Raw genomic sequence first — 8,713 nt, 5'->3', positions numbered from 1 at the left:
AGCTTCGTACAAATGGAGAACTCAATAAATGCTAGCTTTTACTAGCTTATTCATTCTTAAGCAGGCCACTTATTCATTCATTTCTACAGTCCATGAAAGTCCATGAATGTAAATTAAGCTTTGATAATATTAAGCATATGTTTTGTGATAAAAAAAATAAAGATATTAACTGACTGTATTGTGTTCTAAGTGAAATTTAGATAATATAAATATGTTAGAAAAGGACATGTATTTTATATATGTGTGGTATATATATATGTATGTGTGTATAAATATGTATGTATATACGTGTGTATATATATTATATATAGAGAGAGATATCAAGAAGATAAGAGTATTTGAAGACTAATGACATGGAAAATATTTTAGGAGGTAACTAACAATAGTAAAGCTTTGAGGAGTAGTATATAAAACGCATTGCACCTGAAATCATCATAGAAACTGCTGCTGCTGCTGCTGCTACTATTATGGTTGCCAATGCTGCTGGAATGTTAGTCTACCCCCATCTGTGGTAGACTTGCAACAAGAAGAAAAAAAAAAAAACTAATAATTTCTTCTTTTAATTAGCCATTTATTTAATTCCATCAGATTTCACAGTTTCAGGACAGATCATCTGTTTTGCTGAGATAATGAACTCTAGATTTAACAACCAGTTTTTTGGGGGAGATGTATTGTGCTTTTCCTAGACACACTTATGTTTTGATTGGAAAAATAGAAAAATAACACTTTGATGTGCATGAATTTTCTGGAGATGTAACTATGCAATTCTGGATTGACTTGGAGCCTCAAGATTAAAGAAGATAATTCTGATACAAAGAATAGTTTTATTTGCTGCAAGTATTGAGAAAATTTCCTCTTATACATATTTAGAGAGAATGGATTCAGAAAGTATTATATGCAAAAGCAAAAGTTGATCAATGCAAGAGGTATACTAAAACAATGCTGTGTGCTCAGAAGATGTAGTTAATTTCACTGGATTCCTTTGTGGTGTGTGTGCGTGTGTGTGTGTGTGTGTGTGTGTGTGTTTTAAGATGAGTATTTGTATTTAACAACAATTAATCAGGAGTGTTAGGTTTCAAGATCATATGAATTGGTCTTATATGTAAACAGAAGAAATTTAGATGATACCCTGGAGTATTCTGAAGTTGGTGAAGATTTTACAGATGAAACACATGAATTTTAGTCACACCATTACATTAGTAAGTTGAAGAATACATGTGGGTACAGAGTATTACAGGAATATTCCAGGTAGGAAAGGACATATGTCCACGTAAAGACAGTAAATGTGACATCTTTAAGAAAATATTAGTAAAAATAAGTTGAGAAATTATAAATTCTGTATAAATTTATTAACAGGTCCATGCCAGTAGTCAGAGTATCACTTGTAGGTTTGAGATGCAGGTGCAGGATATTACACAACGGTGGTGAGCCACCAAGAGAGACACAGGGAGACGTGATTAGAAGGAAAGTTCAGTTCAGATCATTTTGATTGAGATATATGTTTGGACAGAAAAGTTTGCAAATGGACACCAGGAAAAGAGGGGAACAATCCTGGAAACATACATATATGCATTAATCAACAGCATTTAGAATATCAGTAAAATCCTCCCACAACCAAACACAATGAGAAATCCACTGATCAGTGGTCACAGAGGAAGCTGCTTTTATGGATTGGCCTCTCTCCTGCCTCAACTGCTGCCTCAGTGTATGGGAAAGCAGTATTGAACATGACTTGGGTCAAGGGCAGGAGAAAACAGACTTACTCAGCAAAATATGCAATTGACGTCCAGATGAATTACTCTCCATACAGCCACCAATTACCTACTATTTGAGAATACATTTCAGTGTAATCCACATTCCTCATGTTATTTATTATCTACTGAATGTTTGTGACTATTATTTTACTGCGTTTATTGTTTTCAGAACATATTCAGGAGACAGATGCTTTTTGACACCTCCATTACAGACACTGACTTTGAGGAATCATAGTATTCCCTTGTTTGTGACTGGTCTTGCCAGTACAAGACCACATTTATTCCCTCCCCAACTGCCAAGGTAACTTAGATCACATCTTTTCCATTTTCAAAATTCCTCAGTAGCTTTCAGTTGCATTTGAAGTAAAATCCAATCTCTTTATCAAGTCTTGTATTATGTGTTTATTTTTACTTACTCATGGTGTCTACTGTCTACTTCTACAGCCTCAACCTTTACCTTCTCCTCCTACAACTCTAGAGCAGCCACACTCTCCTGCTTTCTGTCTTTCAAGTATGCTAATCTCTTTAGGGTCTCTAGCTTAGCTGATTGTTTACTTCGTAGAATTCTGTCTTCATATTTTCAAATGGGTCATTCCTCATCCAGCTGGTCTCTGTCCGACAATCTCCTTCTCTAGAATGCTCTCTACATCCTCTACCAAAACAATTCCTTCTCATCCCATTTACTACCTATTGTATTTATCTATTTATTTATGAATATATATGCATTTTTATCAGGGGAAAGTATGAACACAGTCTCCCACTACTACAGATTATGCGGTCAGACGTCCCACATTTGAAGAAATTGCAGGGTCAACACGTCAATAGCTAAGCCTCACCTTGCAAAAACCACCGTGGTGATCATGGTATCTCCCTGCCAGGTTAGTATCTCCATCTATTTTTTTGACCCTGAACATTTTCTTCCGAGATTAACACTCCATGAAATAGTTTGTCTGCATATGCTTACTTGCGTAACATTTGTGTGCTGTTTTCATTGTTCACTGCTTTATCACCAACATTTAGAACAATATGCTTGGCATAGGAGGGACTTATTTAATAACTGTTAAACCCAATAAATGTATGAAAATCATCACAGATGCTTTACTGGCAGGGTGATGAAAGCTAAACCTGTTATTATGTACTGGACATTATTTGAAATTAAATATGTGTAGATTGATCATTATTGAGACATTTTTGAGACATGTTTAAATCATTAATTAACCAGGAGCTAAATCAGAGTGTGTGCTTCTGTTCCCACACTTTTCTAGGCCTAATTATCTACTTCCCTCTGGGCTTCATAACCATTTTGTCATTCTGTCATTTACATTATGAATTCCTTCCACTGTGGACTAGAGGAGGCATATATGGAATATATATTTATTTAAATATGCCAACATTTTTTATATATTATAATAAAATAGTAATTGTACAGCACTGAAGCTCTGAGATGTTAAGTTTTCAATTTGAAGAGTAAATAACAGACCTAGGATTTCATTTCATATCTTTCTGGCTCAAAAGCTACTAAGAAGTTTCTTGAAGATAAATTAATAATGACCTATTCATTCTCTATAAAGTGTTTACATTTAATGGCTTATGTAATTGTGAGCAGTGATATAAGAATATACTAAATAAAGGGAAAATTTCATGCACTGGCCATTAAGTAAGTCTGTTTTTAGCAGCACAGTATCTAAAATTCCTAAAATGGTTCCGTCATAGGCACCATGTGCAGAATTGCACATTTAATGTATCTCATTTGTCTTAAATGGTAGTTAGTCAGCATCCTGACCTTCTATTCACAGAGTGGATAATTGACTAAGTGAGTTGAGAAAGCCATTTGTTTGACCTCTGTGGGGGTGGCGTTCCATAAGTCTTCTGGCACCAGAAGGAACAAAGTTATGATTAAATAACCACAACCTCCAACAGCTCTGAACACACTCCTCTCACTCACATGCTACAGTTTTGTTCCAAAGTGTCTGCTCCTGGCCAGGCACACTCTGTTCCCCTTCTTAGCCATAACTCAATCCTGTGGAGGGGACACCACCACCCTCACAGCCCAATCTGGCTCAGAAGCCAATATCTGCTTTCTCTCTGGCATAAAAACCTCCTTTTCATTCCAACCTCATTCTCTTTCTATGCCGAGTCCCTGTTTTTATGTTGGTACCCTTCCAAATGTCAATGCCAATGCTTTTGCTATTCTGAGCTAAATTGTGCTCATTGCTTTTCTGATTTAAAGGCCCTGACATTTGTTCCTCTTTTATTTTCCCTTTTAATTCTTTCTCTTTCTTCTAATTATCTGTTACCTATTTCATATTTATTTATATCTTTTATATTCAAACAGTTGATGTTTCAAAAGACTAATGTCAATCACAACTTTTCCTGACAAAATGTTTGGTTGCCATATAAAGGAATCACTGTTTTTTGGTATTTCTCTGTGATATATCGTCTATAGATTAGCTGATTGTGGTACCTCAACAACTTCAATATAGAATCCAAAGAAGAAATAAAAACACATTAAGTTAAATGAAAGTTTCTTTATTAGTTTCACATATGAGGAGCATTTAGTAACACCATTAATTATATCTTAAATTTAAATTTTCAAAATACAAGGAGATATAAGTGTATTTGAAGAGTTTTATATTTACCTCAATTAAAATACATTAATCAGAAATATATATTAACCAGATGAAAATATTTTATAAAAGACTAGATTAATGCTGTAATTTATGATCTATATTTTCCACCTGTTGCAATATGTTCTGACACTGAACCTTAGTTTATATCATTACACACACACTCACACAACTGAAAAGCTGTTTGTTCTGATTCTTTTCTCCTTGTGACCACTAATGATCACCTGTCTCCTTGGGATTTATTCCTCCTGATAACAAATGCCTCTTCTCAGGTCACATTTTGATTCCTGAAGCAGGCTTTGCTCCTTGGAAATTATGCTTTAATTTTACCCTTGAGAGTATCCATTCCTCAAGTGGTTTTGAGTATAATTATTTCTCTGTCTAATAATTGCCCTCAGCATCTAGGATATTTACTTTTGTGGTGTTATTTTACTCATCAGTCTGAATATGAATGAAGAATTGCAAGTTATGTTATTTTTCAATGTAATGTAGTGTAAAACCCTTAAGCATATTGCTATGTGTAAATTGAGGTCAGTTAGATTGGAGGGAACTACAATGAGAAAGATAAGAATAAGTGTAAAGAAGAAATAGAAATGGAGATTACAAGAATAATAGTTTGTTTATGGCAGTGAAACATGACGGGCATACGATAAGGCTAGATATCAAGATGGTGAATGAAAGGGAATATGAGGACATAGCATATGTTTTAGAGGAAGGCACAAGGAAAGAACCAAATTTACCATAATGATGCATTTAGGGTGTTCATTTCTTGGTCTTTAACAAGATTTCTTTGTATTAATACTCTCAATCGCATTATGTTTTAGAGTATTTATGCAGTGAAACTTGTAATATTTATAGGGTCTAATCTCAGCTACCTTTGTGGTTCCACTGCTCCTTGGTCTGCTTTGCTCTAAGACAAGTACTCTTTGAAAGCTCTTATTTTTCAAAGGAGTAATTAAGAGTGGAAAATAAGAAAATACTTATTTCATGAAATATAGAAATATTTTTATGCTATAAATATTTAAATAGAGAAGTTCAACAAGTAATTGATAATCTGTCAAGAATTAATAAGTTTGATTAATTTTAGATAACAGCATCTAAAATATTTATATCAAGAACCAAAATGGGTTAAATATCTTAGATATTATGTGTTATGTTTGGACAGGGATAAAACATGCACTAAAGTCTTACTTTTATTGGTACATGTGTTTACCTAGTATATAGCTAAATGGCAAAATAATAAGATAAAAAATTAAAATATCAACAGATGGAAGTAAAACTGAAAGCTGTATTATTTTCAAAAAAACCCCAATACTTTGCTTCTCTTCTATGTAATTTGATGCTGAGTATAAAATCAGTCATATGCAGCACCTAAAGACCTTTTAGCATCTACATACAATAAATACATACTATTTGAACTGGCTTTGCAAGTAACAAATCTGACTTCTAAGTAATCTAATAACAAACACTCTCCTATTTGCATAGAAAGTGGTTTTCAAACATGATTAAAATATCAAAACTGGCTTGGCACTGGTTTTACAGTGGTTACAGCACCAGTCACATACACAGAGACTGGCGGGTTCAAATCCTTCACGGGCCAGCTAAACAACGACAACTGCAACAACAATAACAACAACAAAAAATAGCCAGGCGTGTGGAGGTCTCCTGTAGTCCCTACTACTCTGGAAACTGAGGCAAGAGAATCACTTAAACCCAAGAGTTTGAGGTTGCTATGAGCTGTGACGCCACCACACTCTACTGAGGGCAACATAGTGCAACTCTAAAAAATAAATAAATAAATAAGTAGATAAAATATCAAAAACACTTATTTTTGTCAATTTAGTTCTTCCTGATTAAAGACAATATGTAAAATATACAAAAAGCAGGACCACTTTGCTTCATCAAGGAAATTAAGGACAGAAGGAAGGATAGAAAAAATTAACAAACTTTTTTTATCAATACAAAATAACGTTTCATTATACACTTCTCTAAAATCCAAGGTTCTGTTAATATTTTGTGATTTATATATATTTATATATATATATATATATATATATTTTTTTTTTTTGCAGTTTTTTTGGCCAGGGCTGGGTTTGAACCCACCACCTCTGGCATATGGGGCCAGTGCCCTACTCTTTTGAGCCACAGGCACTGCCCTGTGATTTTTATCTTTACCCTTCAACTTCCTTCACAAAAATAGGGTTTACTTGTTCCAAATCATCTGAAAATACTCAATTACTTGCCCAGTAAATCTACATAAAAAATGTGTAATTAAATAGGACATCTAATCCAGACTTACTACAGTATCTCATCAATTAGCTATAAGAAAAGAAGCAAAATGGTTGTTCCTTGCCCATCCAGATTAACAATATCTGCCTTGTCTTTTAATGCTTTCAAATAGTCTGAATATCTGGAAAGATTATTGAGGGATGGTAAACCTTAAACAGAAGTACATGCACTTATTTGGCACAAATAATACCTACTTTTTATAAGCTGGTAATCCATATCAATCGTTCATTACAAAACAATGAGTATGTCATTCTGTAACTTAACAATATAACACTCAAGCACAATTGGGCATTATTTCTATTAGACTCTGTACTACTGTGGAGCAAAATAACCTTATCTCTAAGTATAAAAGGCAGAGTCCTTTGTATTTTATAGCAACTCAAGCAAGGTAATAAGAATATAGGGCATTTGATCAAATTATTTCCGGCAAGAAGAAAACATGTATGTCCTATTATGTCATATGGTATTATTATCAGAGACAAGCCCCAAAGCTGAACTGATTGGTCCATTTTGAACTTTCTTCATTATTCTTATGTTTCATTAAAACAGTGCCCTATATCATATAAATAAAAGTAAATATAATTTTCTAATTTTTGTCCAGGAAAACTCAATCTCCTTCCAAAACATAGAAGAAAAGCTCTTCCCCTGAATTAATCTTCAATTATTCCTATACAAATGGATAACACCATATACCATTCTCTTTAAGAACCAATCAATATATGGAACTACAAACCATTATTCTAAGTGAAAGTATCTAAAGAATGGAAAACAAACAGCACATGTACTCACTATTAAGTTGGAACTAACTCAAGAGCACACACATTCCTAGCGGGAAGCAGAAATGGAAATTTAGGAGTGGAGAAGGGAGGCAGAGGGGATGGGCAAAAACCTAATTAATGTGTACTATGAACACTAGCTGGGTGATAAGCACACTTATAACCCTGACTCAAGTATTACAAAACCAATGCATGTAACTCAAAATATTTATACCCTCATAATGCTTTAGGAAGAAACTAGTACCAATCAACAAAAGGAAAGGTGAAAATCCAATAAAATTCAATTTCCAGTGTCCCTAAATAAGTGACATATCAAAAAGTCCCCAAATAATAGATGTTGGTGTGGAAGTGGAGAGAAGGGAACACTTGTTCCCTGCTGGTGGGACTGCAAACTAGTGTGACCTCTCTAGAAAGTGGCATGAAAGATACCTTAAAAACTAAAAACTCAAAGCAGATCTACCTTTTGACCCAGCAATCCCATTGTTAGGTATTTGTCTAGGAAAAAAAAAAATGACATTTCATAAAATATATCTTATATATTCCTCTCTATAGCAAAGAAGATATTTCTATTAAAAAAAGTTCTAAAGAAGTATAATACAAACAAAAATGTGTTGTATGGTCATAAAAACAACCAAGGAGACATGAATCTTTTTTTTTTTTTTTTTTTGCAAATACATGTGTTTATTAGGTTTCCACTTTTTGCCTGTGCAAAATTAAAAAGGCTTAAAATATAACAATAACAATGTTTAAGATAAAGACTTGAAACAAAAACCTCGTAAAGAACGAACAAACGAACAAATATAAATACAATCAGAAAAGAAATCAGACGATTCCTGGAAGACTTGAATCTTGTTAAAGACAAATGACCAAAGAAAAAATTGGCCCGAAGGGATAAAAATTGGTGAGAAAAGATACAGTCACACACACACACACACACACACACACAAACACACGTACAACAAATGCAAATTTAACTGCCTTTGATACTAAGATGAATTTTTCTACCCATAAAAATATTCAACCATGTTGATTATTTATTTATTTATTTATTTATTTTGAGACAGAGTGTCATTTTGTCACCCATGGTAGAGTGCGGTGCTGTCACAGCTCATAGCAACCTCAAGGTGATTCTCTTGCCTCAGCCTCCTGAGTAGCTGGAACTATAGGTGCCCGGATATTTTTTGTTGCAGTTTGGGGCCGGGTTTGAACCCACTACCCTCGGTATATGGGGCAGGCACCCTACCCACTGAGCCACAGGCACCGCCCT

General features: G+C 34.1%; 1 pseudogene; it reads right to left on the bottom strand.

Moving 5' to 3' along the window:
* Positions 1–2,486: 2,486 nt before the first annotated feature.
* Positions 2,487–2,640, bottom strand: LOC128567147 (uncharacterized; annotated as a pseudogene).
* Between the last annotated feature and the right edge of the window lie 6,073 nt (positions 2,641–8,713).

Source organism: Nycticebus coucang, chromosome 15, assembly GCF_027406575.1.
Source record: "Nycticebus coucang isolate mNycCou1 chromosome 15, mNycCou1.pri, whole genome shotgun sequence".
In the NCBI taxonomy this organism is placed as follows: domain Eukaryota; kingdom Metazoa; phylum Chordata; class Mammalia; order Primates; family Lorisidae; genus Nycticebus; species Nycticebus coucang.
Note: the sequence above shows the minus strand (reverse complement) of the source record. Positions and strands in the feature narration are given on the sequence as shown.